This window comes from Scyliorhinus torazame, chromosome 13, assembly GCF_047496885.1.
Source record: "Scyliorhinus torazame isolate Kashiwa2021f chromosome 13, sScyTor2.1, whole genome shotgun sequence".
NCBI lineage: Eukaryota > Metazoa > Chordata > Chondrichthyes > Carcharhiniformes > Scyliorhinidae > Scyliorhinus > Scyliorhinus torazame.
In genome coordinates, this window is record NC_092719.1 from 17,111,725 (window position 1) to 17,132,015 (window position 20,291).

General features: G+C 45.2%; 1 protein-coding gene across 4 annotated transcripts in view; it reads right to left on the minus strand.

The window, feature by feature from the left end:
* Window positions 1–20,291, minus strand: part of plxna4 (plexin A4) — a 776,634-nt gene that overhangs the window by 275,008 nt on the left and 481,335 nt on the right. The gene's annotated exons all lie outside the window — the stretch shown is intronic.

Sequence of the window (20,291 nt, forward strand, 5' to 3'; positions counted from 1 at the left end):
TCCCTGCAGTGCACTTTTATCAAGTCTCTCAACAACAGTAACGTACATTTGGATAGCCCCTTTAACAGGGCCAAATGTCCCACAGTTGCACAGGATTATTAGCAAACAAAACGTGACACCAAGACACATAAGAGATGTTAAAGCAGGTATTCGAAAGCTTGGTCACAGGTAGTCTTTGAGAAGTAGCTTAAAGGAGGAACGCGAGCTAGGGAGGAGGAGAGGGATAGTCTGGGAATCCCAGGGCTTCGGGTCCAGGCAACTGCTGGCAGGGTCAGCACCTGGGACTGACCCTGCAGGAAGACAGAACTGAAGGCCCCATACCCCTGCAGGAGTATGCATCAAGGTTTGGGGGGAGATACAAGATAAAGGGTTAACATCTGGGCCCCTGATACTGATGAAACTATGACATTTAAAAAAAAACTTAGAGTAGCCAATTATTTCTTTTCCAATTAAGGGGCAATAAAGTGTGGCCAATCCACCTAACCTGCACATCTTTGGTTTGTGGGGGTGAAACCCACGCAGACACGGGGAGAATGTGCAAACTCCACACGGACAGTGGCCCAGAGCCAGGATTCGAACCCGGGTCCTCAGCACCGCAGCCCCAGTGCTAACCACTGCACCACCGTGCTGCCCCCCCTGATGGAACTATGATGGAACAGATCTGCTGAGATGTAGACATTCAATTTTAGTGTGGCTTACTGAGACGTACATAGATCTGTAAATAAACAAGAATCACTTTTATGGATAACAGTCTACGGTAACATCATTAGGGTCACAGGCAAATCCCATCTAGACCCCTAACCCAAGGTGAACACTCCTCCCGTCCAGCTACCTCACCACAATTTCATTTGGGTAATGAATGGCCACTTAAAGGCCACTCCCTGCCCTGGCTGCAATTTCATGACCTGTGGGAGGAGGTGGGGAAGCCTTGGCTGGCACTGGGACTGAGTGGAGAGCGGCGGCCGGAGGGGGGGGGGGGGGGGCTTTGCCGCCTTCACATTTCCCTGGTGTAATCCAGTATCTCCACCCCCACTGTGATAATAGCATGAGGTTTCCTACCCTTGTGGACAGGCAAGGGCCACAAAGAAGTACAAGAAATAACCATGGAGTCTTTCTGTTTTCATCAGCGTTAATGTTGGCCTGGCCTTGGGAACTCGAGCTTCACCCTCATCCGTATTGTTCTGAAATAGCGCCATGGCATCTTCACGTTCACCGACAGTACATGGAACTTCTTCCCCTACTCAATTACCTCCTCACACTTCACCCCTCCTCCTCCATCCTACCCCTCCCCCTCCTGTTCCTGAAATAACAAAGTCCGCCCCCATCACCTCGCCCTCGCCACACTTTTGAGAAATATTTCTTCAAGGAATACAACAAAGGCAGAATATTAAAGAGAGGAACACTACTTCCTCATGAATGGCAGAGGGAGCGAGGATTTCGCCGAGACACTGAACCGTGACAGAAAGATGTTGCTCATGCTCACGGTGAGAGTGAAGTTGGCGGAAGTGCCAGAAATCAGTTCTACACTGGCATGAATTCCCTGCGGGATCTTCCACCGGTGCCCAATCATGGCAGAGCGGGAATTCCGCTGCAGGCCAGCATCAAACTGATCTGCAAATGAGTACAGATAAAGGCCTGACCAGAATCTTCCAGCCACGCCCACTTCTCTGCGATGTCAGCAGGTCAACACGCCAGTGGAAAACACGTCTGGAACAACGTGATGTGTAGAAGTCAGGACTCACCTGAACAATGCCTGGGCCTACCTCTAGGGATCGGGATGGAGGCTGTCCTCAACCCTGGCCTCTGCAGTACCACATCAGTGGGTGGGTGGGGGCTGGGGGGGATGCATCTACAGGTGGATCTTCCAGGTTCAGTGTCATTGAGGATGTCCATCTTCCAGCCTCAGAATGTTCCTGAAGATCAGTCTGCTTTCTCAGGAGGCCCACCTTCTTTATTCAATAATGGGTCAGTGATGCTGGGCACAGTTTCAATATGACGCCCAGATACAACAGCAGACTTTCCACCATCTGCTGCCCCGCCACCCGGATATGGCGCAAAACCCCGGGTTGAGGTTGGGCCGGACGATTGGGTGTGTTTTCCCGTTGGCCTCCGCAGCGAGAAACACTCCACCTTCCCGCCTCTGCCACGGGGCACAGTCCCAGGGGTTAGAGAATTCCGCCCAATGTTTCAGGACAGCGGTCCGGCAGCAGAGCGGTCATTGAGCTGAAACACCGGCCGGGGGTTTGGCGGTCCCGCCCACCGTGGGAATCGTCACGGATGGGACGGAAAACTCGCCGGATCAGCAAAGGATCCGTTGACCTCAGGTGTGGATTTCTGGTCATGCTGTGGGCAGGGAATGGAAAATCCCCCCACATTAGCTCCAGCGCCCTCGCCATGGATATTGTCTGACCTGCCAAGTGGTTGCAACATTGGCGGTGCTTATTTCAGATTTCCAGCAGTTTTTACAGAAATAATCCTGCAATCCTCGGCTGGAAGGTTCCAAATATAGCCTCCCCCCCGCACACCGCATTGACTTAACTACAGAAACAACGGAACATGAATAGGCACATCCGCGGTTAAACTGTATCTCAAATCCACCTATTCATGTGGACTCGATCAATGTTGACCAGGAAAATGTGAGGTTCAAACCCAATGTTGCTGGTCTCAGGCGCTACACTGATGCAGCAAACCTCAAAGTCCTGGGACGAGGAAGGGAAAAATTGGCCGGCTTTCCCATTGCTAGATAAAGGGTGGTAGAGATTTGCAACTCTCTTCCGCCAAATGGCAATCATACGTTCAAATGATATCGGAGCAGAATTAGGCCATTCGGCCCATCGAGTCTGCTCCACCATTCTATCATGGCTGATGTGTTCCTCATCTGCTACCTGCCATGTTAAGGCCAAGAGCAGGATTGCAAAATCAGCCACAGCACCTCCTCCCTAGAACACATGGCCCAGGAGCGGGGGATAGGCAATTTAGCCTCCCGAGCCTAACGCCCTCAATGTGATCATGGCTGATGCCATCCTGGCCGCAACTCCACCGTCCTGCCCGTTCTCCATAACCTTTCAACCCGTTACCAATTAAAAATCTGTCAAACTCTTCCTCAAATTTACTAGCTGTCCCAGCATCCACCGCACTCTGGGGCAGCGAATTTCACAGATACATAATCCTTTGGGAGTTGTAGTTTCCCCTCAAACCTGTTTTAAATTTGCTACATCTAATCCTAAGATTATGACCTCTTGTTCTAGACTGCCCCACAAGAGGAAGCATCAGCTCCACGTCTACTTTATCCGTACTTATTAGCATCTTGTATACCAATAATAATAATCGCTTATTGTCACAAGTAGGCTTCAATGAAGTTACTGTGAAAAGCCCCTAGTCGCCCCATTCCGGCGTCTGTTCGGGAAGGCCGGTACGGGACTTGAACCCCCGCTGCTGGCATTGTTCTGCATTACAAGCCAGCTGTTTAGCCCTCTGTGCTAAATCAGCCACATTTCATAGAATTTACAGTGCAGAAGGAGATCTATTTGATCTCCACTCATTCTTCTAAACTCTAGAGAGTATCGGCCTAAACTGTTCAATCTGTTCTCATACGACAAACCCCTCATCTCTGGAATCAATGTCGTGAACCTCCTCTGAACTGCCTCCAATGCCACTACATCTTTCCTCCAATAAGGGGGCCAAACTATGCACAATATTCCAGCTGCAGTCTTACCAATGCCTTGTACAGTTGCAACAACACTTCCTTACCTTTATACTCAATTCCTTTTGCTATAAAGGCCAATCGTGGTGCGAGATCAATTGTTAATTTGAAATCTGAGATCTTTTGTTGACCCAGGATGGGATATGGGGCAAAGGCCAGTGTGTGGATTGAGGCCGTAGGTCAGCCATCTTTTCACTGAATGGCGGCAGGGCGTGCTCACGGGGCATCAACAGTCCACTACTGGTTTGACAGCCTCTGGCGACTCTAGTCGGCGAACACGATGGTTTCTACGCAATCTACCAGCGCACTGTTAGTCACCCTGCAGCAGGTATGCGTGCTCATGAAGCACCACAGGGAAATGGAGTGACCGCCTTCTAACGGAGAAGGGGAAGAGTCTGACTGGGGAGGGTGGAAACACAAAATGCATCATTAGCTCCAGAGACAAAATGCTCGAAAACCAGAGGGACCCATCTCACAAGTGTCAGCATCTGAAGAAAAAGATTCCGAGGAGGAGAATTCTCCCGGGTGCAGTAAAAAGTACATTTGTACCGCCATTAGCCTATCTTCACAATACAATCAGGGAGACAAAAAAGCTTTTTAAGTGAAACTACTTTCCCATTATCACTGCATGAGGGAATCTAATCTTGATTGAACGCAGTGCTCGCGTACTGTGTTTGAGCCTTTTATTCTCTGCAATGCCTATCAGATGTACCTCATTGGTTTTGGAGTTGGACCCAGGCTGAAGGGACACTACCATCTTGTTCGGGGGGTGCATTCCAGTCCTCACACCAGACCAGCGGGACGGTCTTTAACCCTTTCCTCCTTCCGTTTGACAAGGGCAGATCTAGCTGCGGGGGTGACAGTTCCGCGGGTACTGGGATCCCTCAGCCAACACTCCCTCATAACAAAGAGAGAACTATCTTACATTTGTACAGCACCTTTCCTGAACTTGGGGTGTCCCAAAGTGCTTTACAGTTGATGAAATACTTCTGAAGCGTTGTAAGGTTAAGAAACAGCAGGCTGAGAGCGGGGGGAATTTTGGGAGGGAAGGGTACCGATGGATGCGAAGGAAAAGCGGGTAAATGGTGTTGAAGAACAGCTCAGCCACGAAGAAGCTAAATGGTGGGGCAGGTATCGAATGCCAACTCCTAGTTCCAACCTCTATCTTGCGCAAACCGCTAACCTTTTTTGAATAAACTTAAGAGTACCCAATTTATTTTTTCCAATTAAGAGGCAATTTAGCGTGGCCAATCCACCTAACCTGCACACCTTTGGGTTGTGGGGGTGAATGAAGCCCACGCAAACACGGGGAGAATGGGCAAACTCCACACAAGCAGTGACCCAGAGCCGGGATCGAACCTGGGACCTCGGCACCGTGAGGCAGCAGTGCTAACCACTGAGCCCCCATGCTGCCCGCAAACCGCTAACTTCTGTGGATAGTACACCTTTCAAACAATATAAAGTCCATGGGCTGGATTCGCCGCCCCACATTTCTGCCACGACCCGCCGGCGGGATTCTCCGTTACACCGGCCGGTCAATGGGGTTCCCCATTGTGGGGCAGCCCCACGCCGTCGGGAAACCCCGGGCGCCGGCAAAACGGAGCATCCCGCCGGCGGACAATCCCGCCCCATATTTTGGTTGGAATCTTTGGGGTCCACACTCGCCCAAGTTATCCAATTGTCTCCAAAAGTTTAATTCTGGCGGGTGGAGGGTCACATTGGTAAGTGAATATTAATCATGCTCATTAGCATAGATTTCCATGTTGGCGTGGCAGAATTAGCATCGAGTGCCACAGATGAAATCGTCTGATTCAGAACAGCAATATTAACACAGCAGCCTCTCCCTTGATTACAGGTTGTTCAAAAGGACCGAGCAAGAGAATAAGCAAAGAGACTAAATGAACGGAAAGAAAACTGGAATAAAAAAAAGCCTGAAGTAGGAGTTAAAATGTTAAAAACCGGGTGGGCCGGGTGGGGGGGTGCAGACAGACAAAGGCAAAAAGAGTGAGGCAGAGGTTAATAGAGCTGTAAAAAAGTTTCCTGACGCCAGTTTTGCGCAGATTGGAATTTGCCAGATTTGAAGGGCTACAGGGTTGTGGAGAAAGTGGGCGGGGGCGGGGGGGATTTAAGGTGTTCAAAATAGAGGGGTTTTGACGGAGCACATTGGGAGAAGCTGCGGTTTCCTGTTGCAGAGTTGCAGGGGACACAGACGTTAATAGGCATAATATTCAGAGGAAGGAGGTGAGAAGTTTTTCAAACAAAAAACACGTTGTTATGATCTGGAATCTGTGTTTTGTTGGAGTTGTCACATTTCCCAGAGGGTGGCTAAAATGCTGGAACTTGTGTGGTTGAGGCAAGGAACATGGATACATTTAATAGGAAGCTCGCAAAACAAATGAGGAATGAAGGAGCGATAAGGTGCCATGATATAAGAACATAAGAACTAGGAGCAGGAGTAGGCTATCTGGCCCCTCGAGCCTGCTCCACCATTCAATGAGATCATGGCCGATCTTTTGTGGACTCAGCTCCACTTTCCGGCACGAACACCATAACCCTTAATCCCTTTATTCTTCAAAAACTATCTATCTTTATCTTAAAAACATTTAATGAAGGAGCCTCAACGCTTCACTGGGCAAGGAATTCCATAGATTCACAACCCTTTGGGTGAAGAAGTTCCTCTAAACTCAGTCCCAAATCTACTTCCCCGTATTTTGAGGCTATGCCCCCTAGTTCTGCTTTCACCCGCCAGTGGAAACAACCTGCCCGCATCTATCCTATCTATTCCCTTCATAATTTTAGATGCTTCTATAAGATCCCCCCTCATCCTTCTAAATTCCAACGAGTACAGTCCCAGTCTAGTCAACCTCTCCTTGTAATCCAACCCCTTCAGCTCTGGGTTAACCTAGTGAATATTCTGCACACCCTCCAGTGCCAGTACATCCTTTCTCAAGTAAGGAGACCAAAACTGAACACAATACTCCAGGTGTGGCCTCACTAACACCTTATACAATTGCAGCATAACCTCCCTAGTCTTAAACTCCATCCCTCTAGCAATGAAGGACAAAATTCCATTTGCCTTCTTAATCACCTGTTGCACCTGTAAACCAACTTTTTGCGACTCATGCACTAGCACACCCAGGTCTCTCTGCACAGCAGCATGTTTTAATAATTTATCATTTAAATAATAATCCTTTTTGCTGTTATTCCTACCAAAATGGATAACCTCACATTTGTCAACATTGTATTCCATCTGCCAGACCCTAGCCCGTTCAATTAGCCTATCCAAATCCCTCTGCAGACTTCCAGTATCCTCTGCATGTTTTGCTTTACCACTCATCTTAGTGTCGTCTGCAAACTTGGACACATTGCCCTTGGTCCCCAACTCCAAATCATCTATGTAAATTGTAACAATTGTGACTCAATATAGGATGGGAGGAGGCGCATGTGGAGCATAAACAGCATCTCAACTTGGTTGGGCAAGATGGCTCAGCTGGGAGAGCATTGGGCTCTTAATCTGAGGGTCTGGGGTTCAGTTCCCTGTCCAGGTACTGCTTTTTAAATCAAAACTTTAAACATCCTCTTGCACGCAACCCCCATGGAATACAGGCAATTCAACCGACAATGTTTTCCAGCATTGACTCAATGGGCTGAATGGCTTCCTCTATGCCGCATATGACTCGCAACTAGATAGCTCTCTCAAAGAGCTGTCGCACACGCAATGGACAAAACGACCTCCTTCTGTGCTATACCCCAGACTGTCTCCATGCATGGAATGTGGCAAATCAACAGGGTGTGCGAACGTTTGGAATTTTTCACTGCAGAAATCACACAATAAAGGAGGGATTTGTGCAGCTTTAGTGGTAGAAGCTGTGATAGCAATCAGTGTCGGCTGACTTGTAGATAGATGGATAAAACATGCATTTATATTGCACCCTTCATAGCCTCAAAACACTTACTGCCAATGAAATACCCTTTGAAGTGAAGTCGCTGTTATACTGCAAGGAAGAAACAGGTATTTTGTGTGCAGCGAGCTTCCCTGAATAACTAGATAATCGGTTTTAGTCACGATGGCTGAGGGTTAAGTATTAGCCACGATACAGGAGATAACTCCCTGCTCTTCTTTGAAGTAAGGACAAATGTCCACAGGCGAGAGCAGCGAAGCCTTGGTGTAATGTCGCCTTCAAAAGCGGACACCTCCAAACGTGCGGCTCTCCTTCCTTACGGCACTGGGAATGTCAGCCTAGGTTTTGTTTTGCGTTGAAGATGTGAATCACATTCAGCGGGAGTGCAATACCTTCCTACCAGGAACTTGAAGAAAAAGAATATCGAGTATTGATGAAATTCTGCAAATAATGGCAAGTCACAATGTCTCGGTGGGGTGTGCCCATCAACTGCTGTATAGGCAGCGCTGGAAGTGAATTGAGAGCCATTATTTATTGACAGGTTAGATTAGTGCAAAATCAATATTAACCATAAATGGCTTCCTGTCACGGCCCAATCAAACCTGAGGTACACCCGCTTTTTCAGATGAGATGACCCTTCCAATGCTGGCTTCCTCCTCCAACACCATCGCTTACTGCAGCTGACTAGGAATGTCGAGGCCCTAGCTCTGTGCATGGGGAAGGCAGAACAATGAAGGGGCCCAAGCTTTGATTGAAAAACCCGCACCAAGCAGCCACCAAGGTAGGTTCATGACAGAGGCTGAGTGTGGCCAAATGTTCACCAAGCGTTGGTGACTGATGGCATCGGGAAAGGCCACGGTACAAGTAGGTATGCACTGCTGCCAAAACCAGAAGTCATTTGCTGGTTTATATTGCTGGTAGCCAATGGGGGAAGACCCAAACATATACCGTCAGCTGACATATCAGCTCTCTACAGCTCCGTCATATCAGCTCTGTACAGCACCCTCATATCAGCTCTCTCCAGCACCCTCATATCAGCTCTCTAGTGTCATGTGAGAGTACCTTTAAGAAATGGATGTTTAAGCAATGTACCTTTAAGAAATGGAGCTGATCATATCATGTCAGAGGGTGGGGGGAGCTGAGCTCACTTCTGCTTTTTGAGTTTCAGTTTGAGAACGCAGCTGGGAGTGTCTGTGTGTTTTGCTGTGAGCTGCATGAAGAAACACAGAGTTGGTCTGTTGATTTCTGCAATCCAAAGACTATAAATATATTGAATGTAACCTAATGTGCTCCTATTTTTGATGGTTTGAAGTCTTTCGGATGTTTAATGGAACAGTTTGAAGGATTATTTAGTGTTGTAGTCTTTTGGGGTTATCTCTGAAGTAATGGGTATTAAGATATTCAATGTTTGTTTTTAAAAGGTTAACTTGAGTTCATAGAATAAACATTGTTTTGTTTTAAAAGCCACTTGTCCATTTCTGCTGTATCACACCTGGAAAGCACACCGTGTCCTTCCCACACCACAATCTATTAAAAGTTGTGGGTCGATTGAACTCCATGAAACACTTTGGGGTTCTGTAAACCTGGACCCATAACAATTGGGGGCTCGTCCGGGATAAAAGTCTATCGATTGGATTGGCTTAACAAACTTAAAGACAGTGAGGGGTGAGCATATTGTGGTTGCTTTTCAGGTGTGGTATTTTAGTTTAAGTGGGGAGTGTGTTGAGGACAATGGCTCTTTCAGAAGCTCAGGAGTTTTTGGGGGTGGACACGGTAACACGCAATACCTTACGGACAGAGACTAAAAGCAGACTGTTAGATTTGGCAAAAGCATTGCAGTTAACATTGCCTGGCAAAATGCGAAAAGATGAGGTACTTACCGCGGTAGCTGAGCATTTAAATTTGCCTGAGATACATTCTGACTCATTAGAAATGGCAAAGCTCCAGTTGCAGATTTAGCAATTTGAACATGAAAAAGAATTAACGCGGTTTGAATATGCAATGAGAGAAAAAGAAAAGGAGAGAGGAGAAAGAAACAAAGAAAGAGATAGAGATAGAGAGGAAAAAGCAAAGGAGAAAGAAGAAAGAAACAAAGAAAGAGATAGAGAGGAAAGGGAAAAAGAGAGAGAGTTTGAACTTCATAAAATGGCTATGAAACATGAAAATCAGTTAAAATTGGCAGACGCAAAGGGAAACATACAGTTGGATGAGATTGATGAGGATAGTGAGACAGAGCGTCATAGTCGAAGACGTGGTGAGGATCAATTTAAATATGTCCAAGCATTGCCAAGGTTTGACGAGAAGGAAGTAGAAGCTTTTTCATTTTATTTGAGAAGGTAGCTAAACAAATGAAATGGCCACAGGACTTGTGGGTATTACTGATTCAAACAAAGCTGGTAGGTAGAGCTAGTGAAGTGTTTGCATCACTACCGGAGGAGGTTTCTGGAACATATGAGGAGGTGAAAAAAATCCATCTTAGGTGCATATGAGCTAGTGCCTGAAGCTTACAGACAAAGGTTTAGAAATTTAAGGAAAGAATTTGGTCAAACTTACATGGAGTTTGAAAGGCTCAAACAGAGCAATTTTGATAGGTGGATAAGGGCTTTGAAAATAGACCAAACGTATGAAGCTCTCAGAGAAATTATACTTTTGGAGGAGTTTAAAAATTCAATTCCTGATGTAGTGAGAACTCATGTGGAAGAGCAGAGGGTTAAAACTGCGAGATTAGCAGCAGAAATGACAGATGATTATGAATTAGTTCATAAATCAAGGCTTGGTTTCCGACATCAGTTTCAGCCGGTGAGGGATAGAAACTGGGGACATGAGAAATACTCAAGTGGTAAAGGTAAAGGTGATCTGATGGGCGATAATAAGGAGAGTGTACCTCAGATTAAAAAAGAAATCCAGGAGGGTGGAAGAGAAATGAAAAGTTTCAAATGTTTTCACTGTAATAAACTAGGCCATGTAGTCACAGTGTTGGTGGTTGAAGAAAAGCACTGGGAAGGCTATGTGGTAAAATAGGATAAGACAGTGGGGTTTGTTAGAGTGGTGAAGGAAAGTCGAAGGGAAGCGAAGGAAGTGCAAACAATTGTACAGACGGTTCAAGAAGTAATTGATAAGAAGGTGCCAAATGTCTTCAAAGGATTTACTTGTGTGGGTAAAGTTTACTCATGTGTATCAGGAGGAGCAGGTAAAGAAGTCACAATTTTAAGAGATACAGGAGCTAGTCAATCTTTAATGGTAAGAGATGAGGAATTATGTAGTTTGGGAAGAATGTTGCCAGAAAAGGTGGTAATATGTGGAATTCAGGGTGAGAGGAGTAGCGTTCCATTATATAACAGCCTCCCGTAACAGCCTCCCCGAACAGGCGCCGGAATGTGGCGACTAGGGGCTTTTCACAGTAACTTCATTTGAAGCCTACTTGTGACAATAAGCGATTTTCATTTCATTTCAATTCATAAGGTAGGGTTGGACAGTCCAGTGAAGAGTGGTGAAGTGGTAGTAGGAATAATAGAGAAACTATCTTGTCCAGGAATACAGCTTATCTTGGGTAGTGATATCACTGGATTGCAGGTGGGAGCGATGCCTACTGTGGTTGATAAGCCAGTGGAAAATCAGACAACTGAAGTGTTGAAGGACGAATATCCTGGGATTTTTCCGGATTGTGTAGTAACAAGGTCGCAAAGTCACAGGTTAAAACAAGAGGAGAAATCAAAGAGTGAAGATGAAGTTGAAGTGCAATTATCAGCAACGATTTTTGATCAAATGTTGAAAAAGAACAAGAACAGGTGGAGGATGAGGTGGATATTTTTAGTTCAGGAAAATTGGCGGAGTTACAACAGAAAGATGTAGAAATAAAACGGATATATCAGAAAGCATATACGGAAGAGGAATCTGAGAGTATACCAGAGTGTTATTACCGTAAAAGTGATGTCTTGATGAGAAAATGGAGACCTGTACATATGCAGGCGGATGTAAAGTGGGCAGAAGTTCATCAAGTTGTATTGCCGGTAGGGTATAGAAAGGAGGTGTTGAGAGTGGCACATGAGGTACCAGTGGAAGGTCATTTGGGGATAAGGAAAACTCAAGCTAAAATCCAGAAACATTTTTATTGGCCTGTACTACATAAAAATATAGTTACATTTTGTCAATCATATCACACATGTCAAATGATAGGGAAACCTCAAGCAGTGATAAAACCAGCGCCCTTAATACCCATTCCAGCATTTGAGGAACCTTTTACGAGGGTCATAATTGATTGTGTAGGACCGCTTCCTAAAACAAAAAGTGGGAATCAATATCTTTTGACAATAATGGATGTGTCTACTAGGTTTCCAGAGGTCATTCCAGTGGGTAATATTACAGCTAAAGAGATTGTGGAGGAGTTCCTTAAATTCTTTACTAGATATGGACTACCCACAGAAATTCAATCGGATCAAGGATCAAATTTTACCTCAAAGTTATTCAAAGAAATTATGGATAGCTGAGGAATAAAACAATTTAAATCAACTGCGTACTATCCAGAATCGCAGGGAGCATTAGAAAGGTGGCATCAGACATTAAAGACAATGTTGATGGCTTATTGTCAAGATTATCCAGAGGATTGGGATAAAGGAATTCCATTCGTACTGTTTGCAATTAGGGATGCACCTAATGAGTCAACCAAATTTAGACCTTTTGAACTAATTTTTGGTCATGAGGTAAGAGGACCAATTAAATTAATTAAAGAAAAATTGGTGGGTGAGAAATCGGAAATTACATTATTGGAGTACATGTCAAATTTTAGGGAACGATTAAATAGAGCAGGTGAATTGGCTGAACAACATTTGAAAGTTGCACAAAATGTGATGAAACGGGTAGCGGACAAGAAATCCAAAGTTCGTAGTTTTGCCAGTGGAGATAAAGTTTTAGTGTTGTTACCAGTGGTAGGGGAGCCTTGAAAAACGAACTGACCTGAAAGAGGTATTGATATCACATGGGCAAGTTTGTAGAGATAAATTGGGAAGTACTAAAATGGCTATACATGATGTAGATGTGGGAAATGCTGTTCCTATCAAAGAACATCCATATAGACTTAATCCTTTAAAATTGGCACAGGTTAACAAAGAGATTGAGAGTATGCTTAAAAATGCCATAATTGAAGTGGGTTGCTGCCAATGGAGCTCACCCATAGTGATGGTACCTAAACCAGACGGTACCCAACGGTTGTGTGTGGACTATAGAAAGGTGAATACAGTTACAAGAACGGACTCTTATCCTATCTCATGTTTGGAGGATTGCATTGAGAAAGTGGGACAATCCGCTTTTATTTCCAAATTGGATTTACTTAAAGGTTACTGGCAGGTACCTTTATCCGAAAGGGCGAAGGAGATTTCAGCTTTTGTGACTCCAGATGGTATATCCCAATTCAAAGTTATGCCATTTGGCATGAAAAACACCCCAGCCACATTTCAACGGTTAACTAATACAGTTGTTTCAGGATTACCCAATTGTGCGGTATATATCGACGATCTGGTAGTTTTCACCCAGACATGGAAAGAACATTTAAAACATCTTATGGCGTTATTCGATCGATTTCAGGAGGTGGGTTTGGTTATAAACCTAGCCAAAAGTGAATTTGGAAAAGCCCAAGTCACTTTCCTTGGCCATACAATCGGACAGGGTCGACTGGTCCCACGGGATGTGAAAACGAAAGTTATTGGGGAGTTTCCGATACCCTCGACACGACGGGAAATAATTCGATTTCTTGGCATGAGTGGATTTGATCGAACATTTGTGCAAGAGTTTTGTAGCGTGATTGCTCCACTGATGGACTTGCTGAAGAAACGTTAAAAAATTTCAATGGACAGCGGAGTTTCAACAGGCATTTGACTGCCTGAAAGCTGTGGTAACCGATGCTCCTGTATTGGAGAATTGCAAGGGACTCTTGTGATCAGATTGAACTGAAGTATCTAACTTTAAAGAGAAATGCTGAGACGTAGAGGAATGGATGGATCGTGCAGAGACTTTCTTGTTCAAAGAGACTGTCAATTGAGAAGGATTTCGGTTGGAGGAAGAAGAACGAGAAAAAGAAAATGGACTATATTATTATAATACCTGTTTGCATGTGTTGTTTTTTTTTGAACCGGTAAAGTGATTTCACTGTGTGCCTTTCTTAATTGATGGTGCAAAGGTGAAAAATGAAACCATCTTGAAGTTTATGGTTTATTTTTTGTTCTTGGGAGGAGGTGTCATGTGAGAGTACCTTTAAGAAATGGATGGTTAAGCAATGCACCTTTAAGAAATGGAGCTGATCATATTACTGAAGTGATGTCAGAGGGTGGGGGAGCTGAGCTCACTTCCGCTTTTTGAGTTTCAGTTTGAGAACACAGCTGGGACTGTCTGTGTGTTTTGCTGTGAGCTGCATGAAGAAACACAGAGCTGGTCTGTTGATTTCTGCAATCCAAAGACTATAAATATATTGAATGTAACCTAATGTGCTCCTATTTTTGAAGGTTTGATGTCTTTTGGATGTTTAAAGGAACAGTTTGAAGGATTATTTAGTGTTGTAGTCTTTTGGGGTTTTCTTTGAAGTAATGGGTGTTAAGATATTCCATGTTTGTTTTTAAAAGGTTACCTTGAGTTCATAGAACAAACATTGTTTTGTTTTAAAAGCCACTTGTCCATTTCTGATGTATCACACCTGCAGAGTACGCCGTGTGCTTCCCACACCACAATCTATTAAAAGTTGTGGGTCGGTTGAACTCCATGAAACACTTTGGGGTTCTGTAAACCCGGACCCATAACAATAGCACCGTCACATCAGCTCTGTACAGCACCGTCATATCAGCTCTCTACAGCATCCTCATATCAGCTCTCTCCAGCACCCTCATATCAGCTCTCTACAGCATCCTCAAATCAGCTCTCTACAGCATCCTCAAATCAGCTCTGTACAGCTCCGTCATATCAGCTCTGTACAGCTCCGTCATATCAGCTCTGTACAGCTCCGTCATATCAGCTCTCTACGGCATCATCTTCTTATCTCTCTACAACTCCGTCACATCAGCTCTGTACAGCTCCGTCATATCAGCTCTCTACTGCACCATCATATCATGACATCCAGGGCTTTGCTGATGTATATACCTCAGTAGCACAGGGAGCAGCATTATCACCCAATGAGTCATTAGTTTCCATAGTTTCACTGCACCCTGGTTACCAATCATGGGATGCCAGGCAAAAAAATACTTACTCCAATCTTCCTTAAAAAATGAAGATTTCCTAATCCCTTCATGAATTCAAATGTTTGCGAAATCAGATTTTATTAGATTCTATTTAACAAATCCTTTCTTTATTTACTGACCTATTTACAAATCCGGAGTATTAAATCTCTAAATCTCACAGTTCAATCATTCCTCGCATAATCTCACCGTGGTAGATCAAGTCTCTCCCGCTGAGCACCTGTTCTCTTTAAAGTCTGAATAGATTGTGTTTGCAGTTAGTGCTGAACACATTAGATCTTCAGAAAGAAAAGCCTTCATATTAAAGCTTGTAGTTTGGGGAAGTTCTGTCGCGCGTGTTGATTCAGTGACTTTCCAGACCTGGATTTGATTCTGCAGGCCATAGATGCCCAGTCTTCACTAGAATAATATTACACCTATTGGAAGGTATCAGTCTGTGCCTGGATGCAACATTCAGGTGCGGGCTGATAAGTGGCAAGTAACGTTCGTGCCATCCGAGTGGCAGGTAGTGCCCACCTTTAAAAAGAGAGAATCCAATCATCTCCCATTGACTGGCAACAATATTAGAATCATCAAGCCCCACTCCACCATTAACATCTGGGGCGCGTTCTCATTGATGAGCCATATCAATACTGCCGGTACGATAGACCAACTATGGGATGTCATAAATGGAATTCTGCAACTAAGTAACTCATCTTCTGACTCTTCCCAAAGCCTGTCCACCTTCTACAAGGACCAGTCAGGAGTGTGATGGAATACTCTCCACTTGTCTGGACGAGGGCAGCTCCTGCAATACTCAAGGAGTTCAACAGCATCTGGGACAAAGCAGCCTGCTTGATCGGTATCCCATCCACCACCTTAAATGTTCACTCCCTCCACCTCCGACGCACAGCAGCAGCCGTGTGTACCATCTACAAGATGCACTGCAGCAGCTCACCCAGCCTCCTTTGACAGCATCATCCAAACTAGTGGCCTCTTTGTGAATTTGCAGGGGACTGTTAATGAAGGACAGGACAGTGGATAGGAACTGCCTCAAAGCGGCTCCTGTTGTAACTTTGGCGGAGGTGCAGTGAAAACCTCATTCACTCACTTGGAGGCAAAGCTACAACAGCAGCTGCTCTGATGATATTGCCCGTCAATGTCTAAAGAAGCTTGGAAAATGGGAGAGGGAGAGAGAGGAAAAGAGAGAAGTGGACATCACAGAATCGTTATGGCACAAGAGGAGGCCATTTGGCCCATCATTACTGCACCGGCCCTCACAACTTGGTGCCTTTCGCCTGCCTTTTTCCCGCACTCCTGCACATTGTGTAGGTGCAATCCAGTTTGCTGTGAGGCTGTGGTTAACTGTGCTGCAAAATTAGTGGGAGCACTTCCTGACCATGCACTAATGCAGTATCAGTGTCACAGAGCATGTGACTGTTTAAAAGAACAATGGGCAACTTGGGCTTGTGAGTGAACTGCGGGAGTGGTGCTCCTTCATTTAGGTGTGCCGCAGGATTGAAATCGGGCTTGTTCACTAACCGTGACCCCCATGAATAAAGTTAAAAACGTTTAACACATGCCAAACATTTCATAACGAGTTATAGCAAATGCTTAACCATTCATTGTCAATAGAAATATCATCAACGTCAAGTGGTAAAAACAACAGAAGCATTGACACTTTGAAGGTAGAAGGAGCGCACGGCTCTCAGTCAATGTTGTGGGCCATCAGAATGCGCCCACTCGCCCTCGCTTTATGCAGATATCACTTCAGTCAGACCGGAAGGGAAAAAACAACGCGGATGGATATCAATGGAATGCGGTCAACAAACCATCTCTCGTGAGCCGCACTCGGAACCCAGATAGGGTGCATGTGGCCACAAGCTGCCCACCATTGGTTTAACGTGAGAGATGCTTTTAACTGCAGCTCTGCTCTCTGTCACTCGAAGATGCATTTTTGTCTCCTTTACAACAAAATCAGTTAATGGTAAAAGTAAATTACCACCGCGCGGGGAACAACAATTTTAATGTTCGTTCAAATCGTCATTCAAATAGGGAATACTAAATGCACAGGACTGACAGGTAGATATTTCTGTTCACCAGCAACTAATTAGTGTTCGTAACTGTGGAGTTTCACCACTGGCAAAAAAAACAAAATCAATAAAATAGATATTTAAGAAAATAAATCATCACCCAACATGGGGCTGGAAACCGTGATCCTGTGAACAGGATACGCATTGTTACGGGGATCAGAAGGAAGCCACTTGGCCCATTGGTCCTGCACCGGCTCTTCGAATGAGAAATTCAACTAGTGTCTTTCCCCCACCTTCTCCCTGTAATCCTGCACATTTCTCACCGGACATAGACGCACTGGGTAAGGAACTCCCTGCACAAAGCCTTTCCAACTTGATCACTTGTTCAAATATAGCTTATTTATAAAAAATATCATTCAGTGGAGAAAGTTGCAGTTTAACTGGCCTTTTAAGAGTGGTAAACTGGCCTGGGAGCGCTCACTATCGCGGTGGGAGAATTTGCTCATGCACCATTGGCTACGGTGCAGACCAAGCGTGCAAGCACAACCTTTCCTGACACCTTTCCTGTTAATGGCAGGAGTTACAATGTTCTTGTTCACACCTGTAGCAAACAGGGAAATGCTACACAAACACCTCAAACATTCAACCGCTCGTCTTCATGATGATTCTGTGATCCTGAGGCGTTTCTCGACGGCGTCATTATGCCCTCAGGATCAGCAGTTCTGGCCCCTACAGGGGGCCAGCACGGCACTGGAGCGGACCACGCCGCTCCAGCTGCCGATCCTGGTGTGAACTGGGCGCCGTGAGGTCCGCGCATGCGCAGTGGCTCCCTTCAACGCGCCAGCCCCGACGCAACATGGCGCAGGGCTACAGGGGCCGGCGCAGATGAAAGGAGGCCCCCAGCCAGAGAGGCCGGCATGCTGAACGGTGGGCCCCAATCGCGGGCCAGGCTACATCGGAGCCCCCTCTCAGGGTTGATCCCCCCCCCCCCCCCCACAGGCCACCCCGGGACCCTTCCACGCCGAGGTCCCGCCGGCTGAGAGCAGGTGTGAATGGCGCCGGCGGGACCTGGGTTTTTTACGACGGCCGCTCGCCCCATCCCGGTCCGAGATTCGGCGGGGGGGGGGGGGTTGCGTAGAGCGGCCCCTGACCGGCGCCGCACCAACCATGCCGGCGCCAACGGCGTCGGGGCGGCGTGGCATGATTCGCGCCGGTCATGGGGATTCTCCAGCCCGGCCTCGGGCTGAGAGAATCCCGCCCACAATATCCAGATTAGACAGAGATCACAAGAGCGAAAGAGTGAGCATGAGTGAGAGAGTGAGAGAGAGAGAGTGAGAGTGTAAGTACACAATAGGGAACAAAAGAGACCGAGACCAATAAAGATGTACGCAATAGGGCGGCACAGTGGTTAGCACTGCAGTCTCATGGTGCTGAGGACCCAGGTTTGATCCCGGCGCCGAGTCCCTGTCCATGTGGAGTTTGCACATTCTCCCAGTGTCTGCGTCGGTCTCACACCCACAACCCAAAGATGTACAGGGTAGGTGGATTGGCCACATTAAAATGTCCCTTAATTGAAAAGAAAGAATTGAGTACTCTAAATTATTTTTTAAAACGATGCACGCAATTAGCAGAGAGATTCAAGAGAGTGAGAGATATAGAGAGAGGATTTACAAGAAAGCTCAAGATTGAGACTGAGAGAAAAAGACAAATTATGGAAGTATGGACTTCAATTTTGACTTTTGTACACAGGCAAAGAGTGAAATAGGAAAAATGCGTAAGAGGGAGGAACCTTAAGAGAGATTTGGAGACATATGAAGAGAGAGAACGAAAAGGGCAAGGAGAAAGGGAGTGTCAAGAGTCAGAGACAAAATAGGAAGGAGTTACAGAGATTCAGGGAGAAAAAGGAAATTATCTGAACAATTTCCATGTGTTTCAAAAATTTGATTAACACTGAAGGACACAGTTAACTAAACTTTGAAATTAAAGTCCACGTTTCATAAAAATGAGAATAAGCTCACGATCTATTCATCTGGAATCCTAACAAAAGTAAGATATGAATTAGGCATAACTAAATATGATCAACAGTCAGAGCTCAAGGAAAGTGAATATTACAAATAATTTAATCAAATTTCTAATAACATTTACCAAATGAATATTAATGTTAGAATTACTTGGTGTTCTCACATATACTTACACATATACTTCTAATCTTAAACAGATGCTGTTATTCTCTTTTCATGCTTTTCACTGGGAGTGTGTGTGAAGTCTAGGAAGGATTTGCAAGCTGATTGACACAATGATCTTTGAATGGTCCTTCTATGAGCCGGCCCATCTGTAACCCAGCAGATCGGATGGGATGGTCCTGTACAGCAGGAGCAGCCCATTCATAGCATGAACTGAAACAAAGCTATAAATTTATTGACACTACTAATTTGGATTCGACATGTACTTCTAAATAATACACAGTTGATTATTAACATATAAACTACACTCATCTACAACTAATCTTAATACTGGTATAAACCATGATCTGCTCTCACTCACACTAATAATACTTCTGACTGTCTCGAGGTAAATCCGGACTACTCTCACCCATAAGGCTGAGCATCAATGCGTTATAAGCTTGTATCTGTAGCTCCCTCTAGTGGCTACTCTAGGCATTTCATTGTCCTTTGCAGTGCCTATAGTTATGATAATACCACATCCCCGTTCCTTTGTAAAAGAAAATTATTATAACTTAGGTTGTGATATTTTACTTTAGGGCAACACGGTAGCACAGTGGTTAGCACTGTGGCTTCACAGCTCCAGGGTCCCAGGTTCAATTCACCGCTGGGTCAATGTCTGGGTGGAGTCTGCACGTTCTCCCCGTGTCTGCGTGGGTTTCCTCCCGGTGCTCCGGTTTCCTCCCACATCCAAAGACGTGCAGGTTAGGTGGATTGGCCATGATAAATTGCCCTTAGTGACCAAAAAGGTTCGGAGGGATTATTGGGTTACGGGAATAGGGTGGAAGTGAGGGCTTAAGTGGGTCGGTGCAGACTCGATGGGCTGAATGGCCTCCTTCTGTACTGTATGTGCTATGTTTCCTTTAACCATTACATTCTTGTGTGAGCATTACTACTATCTAGTATTGATCATAACTTTCTACATGAATATGTAAATAACTGTTACAATACTTAGTTGATGAAATGATTGATTATACAGTCATCACAAATTAAGGCTTTCAGGCGGTCTTCTTTTCCTTATTAATGCCCTACATACTTGTATCTATAGCTCCCTCTAGTGGCTACTCTAGACATTTCATTAACCCTTGCAGTGCCGACAGTTAGGATAATACCACAAAACCCATGGTTCATTCCTATCTTAAATTGGAAGATGATAAACTAGCGATTCATCACCTTCCCATCTCTCAGAACCAGCTCAAGCACTTCTTGCACCCAATTTAAATTAACATGGGTCA